We start from the raw sequence: 10,397 nt of genomic DNA, 5'->3' as shown, positions 1-10,397 counted from the left end.
AAATTCTTGATGAACTGAAGTCATAGGGGAGTTGCTTTTAAAACAGCAAAACTATATCAGAACATCTGTTTAAAAACTCTCTCACAACTCGTGCAGTATAATCCAGGTCTCATTTATCTAGTGGTGTGCTCAGTACTTCCCAATCACATGTATTTTCATTGAAAAATTAAGATTTAAAACATTTCTGCACTTCAGGCAAGACGAGTAGCGCACCTGGTCACTTTAACAGTGCCTTCAATAGTTATGTTTTTGCAAAAATGCACGTGTTTGAGAAGTAATGAGCATACGACTGGATAAATGAGACTTGGTTTTCACTGCACAAGTTGTGTGGGATTTGTTTGCAGTGATAGCATGCAAGAAAAACAAAGCTTTCTTCACCAATTCAAAGTAACGGGGTGATATTTAGATGCTCATCTGGGGGGTGGGTGACATATTCCTTTGATACAAGAGTGATGAAATAACATTTAAAAAGAATTAATGGAATTAAATAACTCTTCAAATTATTTCAGAATTGACTTGTTCTTTTTATTCCCTATGGCTATTTTATTTTCTAATGTTCTATTTTTTTAATATTGAACACACTGGGGCTTCATAATCTTCTCTTTTGCAAGATAAAACATTTTTGAGAACACACTGAATTACTGCATAATTGTGACACATTCAATATGAATAATAACATCACTGACTTCAGTGTAAAAGTAGTACTATTCATATCATATCAGCAAAAATCCATGGGCCTATTGGCAGGGTTGGGGTTAAAGGTTACCTTCTGTAATGGGCCTGCAATAAGGAAAGCCTGTCAAAAAATATCACCACTGGTGCACTTTGATGTTCAACCTATTTTCCAATTACAGCAATTCTTAAGGAATGAGCTGTGTGGGATTTTGTTTGTTTACAGTATAAGCCAGAGGAGATGCTGACGTTCAGGTTCCACCAGTGTAATTATTAGAGTGTCTGTCTCATTAAGAGCAATCCAGTTAAAACCTGACCTTTTTCTACCAGCCCCACAGAGAACAGAGCCGCTGGTTATATTGTGCGAGCCAGTAAGCAGTGATGAGAGATGAAACAATGTATGCAAGGTGCAAAAAACAGCTCTGTTGGCTCGTGTGCACAGTCTGTTGCGATGACAGTAAGGGATTGAAATGCCATATCAACCAATAGACATTTCATTTTTTAAACTGTCAGCACAAGTGGAAATCCTTTCCCTGCTGCGAGTGCGAGCGATAGACGTAAAGACGAAGGAATAACAGGGTGTCCAATTCAATCTGAAACACTCAACCTCAGAAACTATGCAGCGTGACAGTGGCCTCACATACAGGCGAGCAGCTTCTGAGCCAGTGTTGCTTGAGAAACTGTAGGCGACGACATAACTAGAAAACAAAGATGCAGTCATTGCCATCCACTCTGAGTCTCCTTACCAACCTTTCACAGAGATAACTGGATTTCCAGGATGGTCACATTAGTTTGTCCCGCCTGTCGGGGAGATATTCCCACTGCTGACGGCAGAGTTAGTTTTGGTTGTGGATCAGAGGCACGAGGACAAAAATGGGATTTCCAGTCCTTTTCAGTCAAACTGCTTCTGACCCCCCGTGACAAAAAGCTGGAGAATCGCTCCACCATCAAGGAGAAGTAGTATGGGGTTATACACAGTCTGTGGAGAGAAGAAGCAATCACAGAGGATCCATTTATTTCAGATCTTTTTGATCCCGGCGTGTGTGATGAGCTTGGTTTCAAATTAAACTGGCAGATTAATGCTGGTGGTTACAGAGGGGGTTGTGTTTCACAGAGAGATAGGCCCATCTCACCTCATCTGCCTTATTATAGGGTCTTTGAGATCTCACAGCCTGCAGGTCCAGGGACAGTAAAGGAGCTGAATGCTGCTGCTGAAGCACTTGAGAGACTAATAGATGCTACAGGCATGCTGTGATCTCTGTACTGTATGTGCTGTCTCTGGCTAACTTGCCTCTAGCAGATCCACCTTAAAGGTCTGTCCAAACCATGCTGAAGGCACGCTGGAAAACGTCCACCTCATACAGCCACACCCCAAGTGTGGTTTTCTAATCTGTCATTATAAGTACATGCTTAATTGCACCCTGAGCGTTTCACAGGTGTGTCCATTTACAGTAACAACATGTCTTTGCAGTCATTCAAGCCGGAGGGATGAAATAAGACAGGAGGATCAGTGGGGTCATGCGACAAACATATCACTCATCTTTTTTGAAGGAATAGGCTGACATTTTGGGGAAACTCTTTTTTTATCCTCTTGCAGAGAGTGAGATGGAAAAATCCATATTTTTCTGGTATCTGCACAGCAAATATGAAACTGCAGCCAGCAGCTGGTTAGCTTAACTTAGCATAAAGGCTGGGAACACAAGAAACATTTAGCCTGGCTCTGTCTGAAGGCAACAAAACTGACAATTCAAGTTTTATGGGCGGCACAATTTCTTGGCCAGGCACAGGAACTTTGAAGTCTTGTCATCACTGTGAAGGTTGCCAGCAGCAACACTTAACCACAAATTAAAAAAAAATAAAAACATGTGTATCATTATACTCACAGTGTTTGAAGAGATTGAACAAACAAGATATGCCATGTTAATGAGTGAGCTTTGGAAGCGCTAGCGGGGGGATTTTGTTGCCTTCACAAAAGAAAAGTCAAGAAGCACGCATTATCATTCTGCTATAAGGGAAAAATGTATGTCTTTAAACCAATCACAATCATCTTGGACAGTGCTAAGCCCAGGATGTAGCGATGGTGCAATTTCAAAATAGTGTCGAGGGGGAACTTATTCTGTTGCACATGGAGAGGTGTGCACTCTAAATAAAATAGCTAACTCTACACAAAAGAAAACACCATAAAACAAAAGTAGGCCTAGCAAACGTCATAAAATAATGGATATAGCTACTGCAACATCGCCCATGGGTTTGTGGACTGCCATTTTGAGGCGTTGAATTCAGCATTTCGGCTGTCCCCAGCTTGGTTTTTTGTGACGAAAGTGACAGAAATGATCATATCTGTGAAAGAGATGCCCTTAAATATGTGTGACTTTAAGCCTTAATTAAATGTATATGGGTGAGATAGAAAAAAATTCAACTCCCCATACAGTCATCATGAATGTTGAAATTAGCGATAGAGACCAAAACCATTTTTGTACCAGGCTGTAAACATGTTTATTTCTGCTGTAAAGTTTTTAACTTTAGAGTTAATGTATTAAATCTGTTTTGGAGCCAGCCTCAAGTGGCCGTTCGAAGTACTGCAGTTATTGGCACTTAGTGTTGGCGTCATTTTTCAGCCTTGGAGGTTGCCGCTTTGCTGCACGAGGCTCTGCAGAACATTATTACAATGATATCACAGAAGCTTGTCTGAAGTGGAACGCATCGGTACACTGATGAATTCAAAGCCAGGGTTAAAAGATGTGGCAAATCAACTCCTTCTGGCCCTGTCAGAAAACGGATCAACATCAGGCATGGGAGTCCTGCAAGACGGAGTGAGGGCTTTTTTTCCAAGGTGCGTCCACAAGATGTTTATTCATTGTAGATCTTTACAACAACTTACCAGAACAACAAAGCATGCTTTACTGCACAATCCAAATCTTCCAAACTTCCAAATTTAAGTGTGGAAGTTGTTGTTTGCTGTAGCAAAGGGGATTTTGAAAACGGTAACACGCAGATAGTGGAAGAGAGGGAAAATAGTTGATCAATAGCAGGACTATAGCCACAGTCTGCATCTGGTGAGTCACACTACCTTGTTTCCAGTCATTATGCTAAACTAAACTTGCTTGCTGTTGGCTACAGCTTAATATTTACTGTGAAGACATGAGTAGTATCAAAGTTCTCATCTGGCAAAAAAGTTAATAAGTTTATTTCCCAAAATGTGGAACTATTACTTTAAAACGATTAACTTGTAAGACAAAGGAACAAGCAAAGCCAGAATGACGACCATGGTCTGGTTGTATTTATACCAAAATCAGCATGCAGGCCTGGTGCTGCATGCCTGAGAGAAATAAATTTTCCATGAACTCTGAACAACCATGTGTGCAAATACAGTATATTGTGCTTGAAATATCAGTCAAAATGGAAAAGGGTGTGTGTGTGTATACAAAGGTGCAGAAGTTTTAAACAAAAAATGCAGACGCAAGTGTGAGTTATGACAATGATGGGAGAAGTGTTAGAAAAAAATCCCTCACATTCCTGCGCATTTGCAACAACTGTCATCACATCCACTGGTTTGGCGCATGCCTTGTGACAAAGCTTTGACAAAGTCACAAGACCACGCTGTCCGCCAGGAGACACGTGGCTCCGAGGCTGTCACACTGACAGCGAGAGAAAACCAAGAGGATGTCAGCTGAACGACAGCCAAGACGGCAGGAGGGCCGGCACGTTCTGGTCACACTGTCAGAGTAAAACACTTCCTGAGGCCCTAATGATCTTTGTAAAGCTGCCAGCACAGTGACGGCTGTGGAGAGGACAGGTAATCCAGGGCTAACTGGCTCCATGTCCACTAAATAGGATTGAAAGGGCTAGTGGAGCCTTTACCCCTCTCCGACTGAGCCACAGGTCAGCATTCAAGCCAAAGAAGAGTATGAATAACTCTTAAGTAACTCTTAAGGTATTATGAAGGACCAGCCGTCAAGTTCCTTAATGACCTACTGTTCCAGCTCTGCACCGCCACATATCGTCCCTTAGATGTCATCTAAAAATGTCTGAAATTTATCTCAATCATCTCACAAAAAACAGTGTGCTTTCATATTCCCCTGCAGTCATATTAAATATGGCTAAGTGGTAATAAAATCTGAGCAACTTTTCAGGCTGGTATTTGACATGATATAATTTCATATTACATAACAATATGTCTGATTCCTATGCGGTTAAAATGCATGTGACATTGACTGATGATATTTGGGTATATTGGTACATGCTAGATGTTATTTTCTCCATATGAAAACTTTGCATACACTCCAGTATAAGAAAACATAATTTATACTTCTGTGAGTAAAGTATACGAATACTTTAACTTCTATTTTTACTTTAAGCAGCTTTAATTTTAAAATCATTTCATTCCCATGGAGCCCAGGAGGTGGTAAAATGAATAAACTGTGAACACAAATTATTCATTTAAGTGCACAAATCATTAAATTGTGCACATGAATAAGGTTTTCTTTCTGAGGCTCCATACATTTAACTCTGTCTGTTCATACATTATATTGTGCATCATGTTGTGCCAGCTCTTCTTCGCAACTATATAATGTTTAACCAGGTGTAATATTCAAGCCAAAGATATTTTTGGTGTCTTTGTATGGCTTCACCATTCCATCAAATAGAAATAATCTGAATGTGTTTTCAGCCTGACATACACTGCTGTTCAAATGCTTGGACTTTTTGCCTTCAATAACGGTTATTTTGACATAGATAAAAAACAGTATAATTCAGACACCAAATGTGAAAATAGTTGTGGCAACAAAAGAAGAATTAAATGATTCAAACTTCCATTCAGTCACTATCTCCAGTGTTGAATAACAAGTCAGACTACAGTTGTAACCATTTTTCCCCAAAATAACCTTCGATTTTGAATTTGTTTTCCAGTCCAGAAACGCTTTAGTTACCGTCGATCATTACTGAACCGCAGCAGAGCAATCGGGCTCTTAATATTTTGTGAAGCTGATTTTCTTTTGGCCCTCTGCAGTCTGCTCAGTGGTTAGATTAAATAGGTTTAGAGTGATTTGTTGGTTGATGGTGTATTCAGCTGATATTCCCTGATCCAGCTCCAACAGTGCTAACCCTACACAAATCTTCTGTTTTAATAGTGAAGTTTTAATGGCTTGTTATCGGCATTATTGTGCCCATGACACTGAAACAGGGACCTGTTCCTATTTAAATCTGCACTGATTTTGATGCTTTTACTAATGACTGGTGATTTTTTTCTATTCTATTCAACTGTTGCTCAGAAGGATCTTTGTCTCTTTATGCCTTTTCAGTTGACAGTCTGGCTGAACCATTGTACAGCGTTTTGTTCTCCATGTACAAAACCCTCCATGCAAAATAACATCCATTTGCAAAGACGACTCTCTACAACTTAAAAACATGAAAAAAACATTCAAAAATGTTGAATAGTCCTCTCAGCCATCTGACTGAAACCAATCAAGCTTTTGTGGCAGGAGATTTCAAACCTTTGAACTGCAGTGTAAATGGGTTGTTAAACACACACACACACACACACACACACACACACACACATACGCTACAGGAAATACTGGTATATATTCAAATACTTGGATAGATGCCCTTTCTAAGTCCCATCTAATGGCCCCATATAGGGATTATAAAAAATACATTTTAGTAAGATTAAGTTTTTTGAAGTGGTTCGGGAATCTGATCAGGAGACTTCTTGGGTGTTTCCAATTAGAGGTGTCCGGGGCACGTCCACCTGGTTGGAGGCCCCAGGGCAGACCTAGGACACGCTGGAGGGTTGATATTACGCATCTGGGATCCCACAGGAGGAGCTGTAAAACACTGCTGGGGAGAGGGACACCTGGACTATTTGCTCATCATTTTTATTTTGACCATGACTTCAACTTATACCTACATCCTATGTAAAAGAAAGAAAGGCGATGCTGCAGTGTTGGCTATTTCGTTAAAAAAAGTGACCTACAATATGACCTTTCCTAATTACGAAGCAAAATTAGCAGGTTTCAACTTGCTAATTCCCAGTTATACACGACAAACCAATCTCCTCAGAAAAAGCTAAAAATCTGAACTGTTTCAGTTGCTCTTACAAGTGTAATATTTCCTTTCTGTTGTTCCCAGGCACACTGGACTGCTATATATATTTACAGTAAAAAAAAGTTGGAGAACTACTTAAGAGTCATTTACAATCATTAGAGCCTAACAGATGACAGACATTGATAAATGTGGGTTTCGACCTTGCTCATTTTGCTTTAACCTGGCAATATCCAGTAAAAGCAGGTTGGGAATGTTGGAGGTATTCCGTGGAGTGTCTTGAACGTACCTTCTTCTCCACAAACAAATTAATCCTGAAGTTATCCTCACCGTCTGGAGGACAGCCCTATGACTTTCCCATCTGCCCGGCAGGAATGCTCAATGGCCAGGGCCTATTCTTCGCCATCTCTACAAAGGAAGAGTGCACCTTCCCCAAATATGCTCCACTGCTCTGTCCCGCCCATCTCTGCAAAGCTGTGTGTTCTTTGAGGCTAAAGCAGTGACTACTAGCCTGGGCTGCTTGTCCAGGGGATGCTTCTGCAGTTGCCAGGGGGTAAGATGGAGTAAAAAATCTAAAATTGACATACTGAGTCAGCTTTAACACCTGACCAAGATGTGTTTTGATAGAGTGCATGAAAACTAATGAGCAGAGATGTTGAAATAGTTAACTAAAGGCTGAATACAGAGCTTAAAGTAATCATTTATAGCTAAATGTAGGCTAAATTATAATATTATAATATCATGCAAGTAATCCAGCGCCTCTTACATCATTTCAGTTTCTTTTCATTCTCTCTTTGCCTCCCTCACCAACACCATCTGTTTGCCTTTCCCTATCCATTAAATATAATTGCTCTTTTTTGTGTGGTTTTGTACAATTATGGTTACAGACTCTCTCCACCTCCTTACACTCCAGTGTAGGGGAGACCAGGGGCAATTGTTACATCTCAAAATGCATCAATCAGAAATGAGACAGAAGCATTAAATTATTATGCACATGATCTGTACTGATCTCTCTCTGCCTGCCAAAGGACAAACTCATGTCTCATACTCATTAAAGTTTTTCTGGCAAGACACATGTCTGAGGCATCAAAGTCATTTTTTTTTTCATCTACCATTTTTTCCTCATACTGTCATAAACTTTAATGATTATGAAATTTAATCTGTCTAGTTTTGAAGACCACTCTGTTGTCTGACGTTTGATATCTTTGTCAAATATTTGCTTTGTTGTGTCTAGCCAGCAGGGTAGCTTGTGACATGGGTGGTATGGTCGGGGTCATCGAAAATGGTGTCCAGTTTAGAATCAAAATAGATTTTTTTCCTAATAATCTAAGTTTTTTGTGCACAGTTTAAGTGCCTATATATACCCTTTTTTCAATTTATTTGTAGCCTAGTTCAAGCACTCATTTTCCGTAATCACTTATCCTGTTCGGGGGGGGCTGGACCCTATCCCCGCTGACATTGGGTGAGAGGCGGGGTACATCTTGGACAGGTCGCCGGACTATCACAAGGCTAACACATAGAGACAGACACCTATTTATGCTCACATTCACACCTATGGGCAATTTAGAGTCACCAGTTAACCTGCATGTCTTTGGACTGTGGGAGGAAGCCGGAATACCCAGAGAAAACCCATGTTGACATGGGGAAAACATGCAAGCTCCGCAAAGAAACTTAGATTCAAAATCTGGTTTGAGCCATTCCATGTGACTGGAAGCATATGATGATTGAATATAACAGGACTGAGAATCGTACCCTGTGGAACCCCGCATGAGGTCTTATATTCTTTAGACCTGAACTAAAAACATTAGACATTTTTTACAAGGGGCATTTGTGATATTTAATATAGCAGAGATGAGACAGAACCATGAAACTCTGCAGGTGCTCTCTGGTGAGGTAACATTACTTTTACCCTTAAGTAAATTTGGTTTGCTGTAAAAGACGAGGCATCCTTCTTGACACATATTTTACAACCACAACTGTGGTTAAACCGTCTACCTGCCAACAGACTGATGTGTCATACTTGATATGACTAATTATACTGTTTAAATAAACTGGAATTAATTGTTCAATGGATATTGAATTGTTTTAAGTATATTTGTATCCCTTGAACGTTATTGTTGTTCTTGGTATTTATATGACAGTATTTAGTGTGCTGTTACAATCACTCCTGCATGTGAGGGCAGATTTAGCATTTGACTTCTAATGTTTCAATCAATACTGGGACTCCAACATTGCTTGTAAAAACAATTGATGACTGTCAGCAAGTAGAGCACAGATACAAGTTGTCTACATAAAAATTGTATTCAAACCACACCAGAGGTTTTTAAGTAATGACATCAAAACCAAAAAATCGCATTTGTTAAAAAAAGAGGAAATGCCCGATAAACAAAGTTGAATTTGATGGATAGCGTTATTATTGTATTATTTTTAAATTTTCTACAGATGTCATTATAATATTGTTATCGTGAGCTGTTTTGGCCACAACAATTGTGTTATGAAAATTTGATATTGTGTCAGCCATGGTTCAAAATAATGGCTGAATTGTTACAGCTGGATAAATGTCTGAAATAAAAATATAGATGATTAAAATAATTAAAATTAATGGCTAAATGGTTCTAGCCCAAAGTAAAGGATAAACTGTTAGCAGATAGCTATGAGTAGCTGGTAATGGAAAAATGGAATGGAAAAAAATAAATAGATAATGATTGAAGCTAAAAGTAATGGATGGTGTTAAACTGTTAAAACATCAAGCTTCTGCTCCAAGTGGTAATATGAATGCAAAAATGACCAAAGGGACCTGAATATTATATTTAATTGTATGAAGAAATAGTGTCATTAATATTAGCTTTAATATCATTCATAGTTAAATAATGTTCAGTTCAAAATCAGTTCAAATGAACGCATTTGTAACATGAAAGGCGACATTGATAGAGTATTTGAGGAAGGAGAGGTGAGCTATCAAGAGTTACAGCTGCACACAGATAATGAGAAACCTGTAGTGTTAACATGATGTATATAGGGATATGAATGGCAAGGTTCCTCGTGTCATGTTTCATGTAAACATCATATGTAGGAAAAGATCAAAACCTGGATTTTAATGCATATTTAAAAGCACTCATAGAGAGATTGCACATGTTCAAGTACATCATGTTGGCTGCTTTTTATGCCTCAATGTCTAATTTTAAATCATGTAATGTGGCACTTCATCCAGAAGCATTAGATTTTTATTCAGAGCACAGTCGCTCAGAACGAGCAGTCCTTTTGAAAAATCCCACATTGGTTTCCAGGCCTGTGGTATCAGCCTGGCTCATTGTGGAGTGATGTAAAGCGGCAGACTTTTTCTCCAACGCTTTTGATTCATGTGTCATCTCTGCACTGACTAATAGGTCCTAATGTGTAATTAATATTTCCCCCACGAGCTGTCTCTCCCTGACTTGCGATGTGATGCTCTACCTGCAATTACAGCCAATAAAATCCCTAAATCGCCACACTCGCTGTTCACATCAGGGTCATCACAGTTAATCACAGGCTGAGACTCAATAATGGTCCTTTGTTCATGCAGGGCAGCTAAAGTGTCAGGAGACGGGCTGATTAAATCTTTATTAGATGCAGTGAGAGCTGCATTTTTCACCAAAGCACCAAGTTTCTGCAATATTAAAAGGCAGGAAAAGGCAAGGAGATAA

The sequence above is a fragment of the Epinephelus moara genome, chromosome 6 (genome assembly GCF_006386435.1).
Source record: "Epinephelus moara isolate mb chromosome 6, YSFRI_EMoa_1.0, whole genome shotgun sequence".
NCBI classification, from domain to species: Eukaryota; Metazoa; Chordata; class Actinopteri; order Perciformes; family Serranidae; genus Epinephelus; species Epinephelus moara.
The sequence above is the reverse complement of the archived record's forward strand: the minus strand, read 5'-3'. Positions refer to the sequence as shown.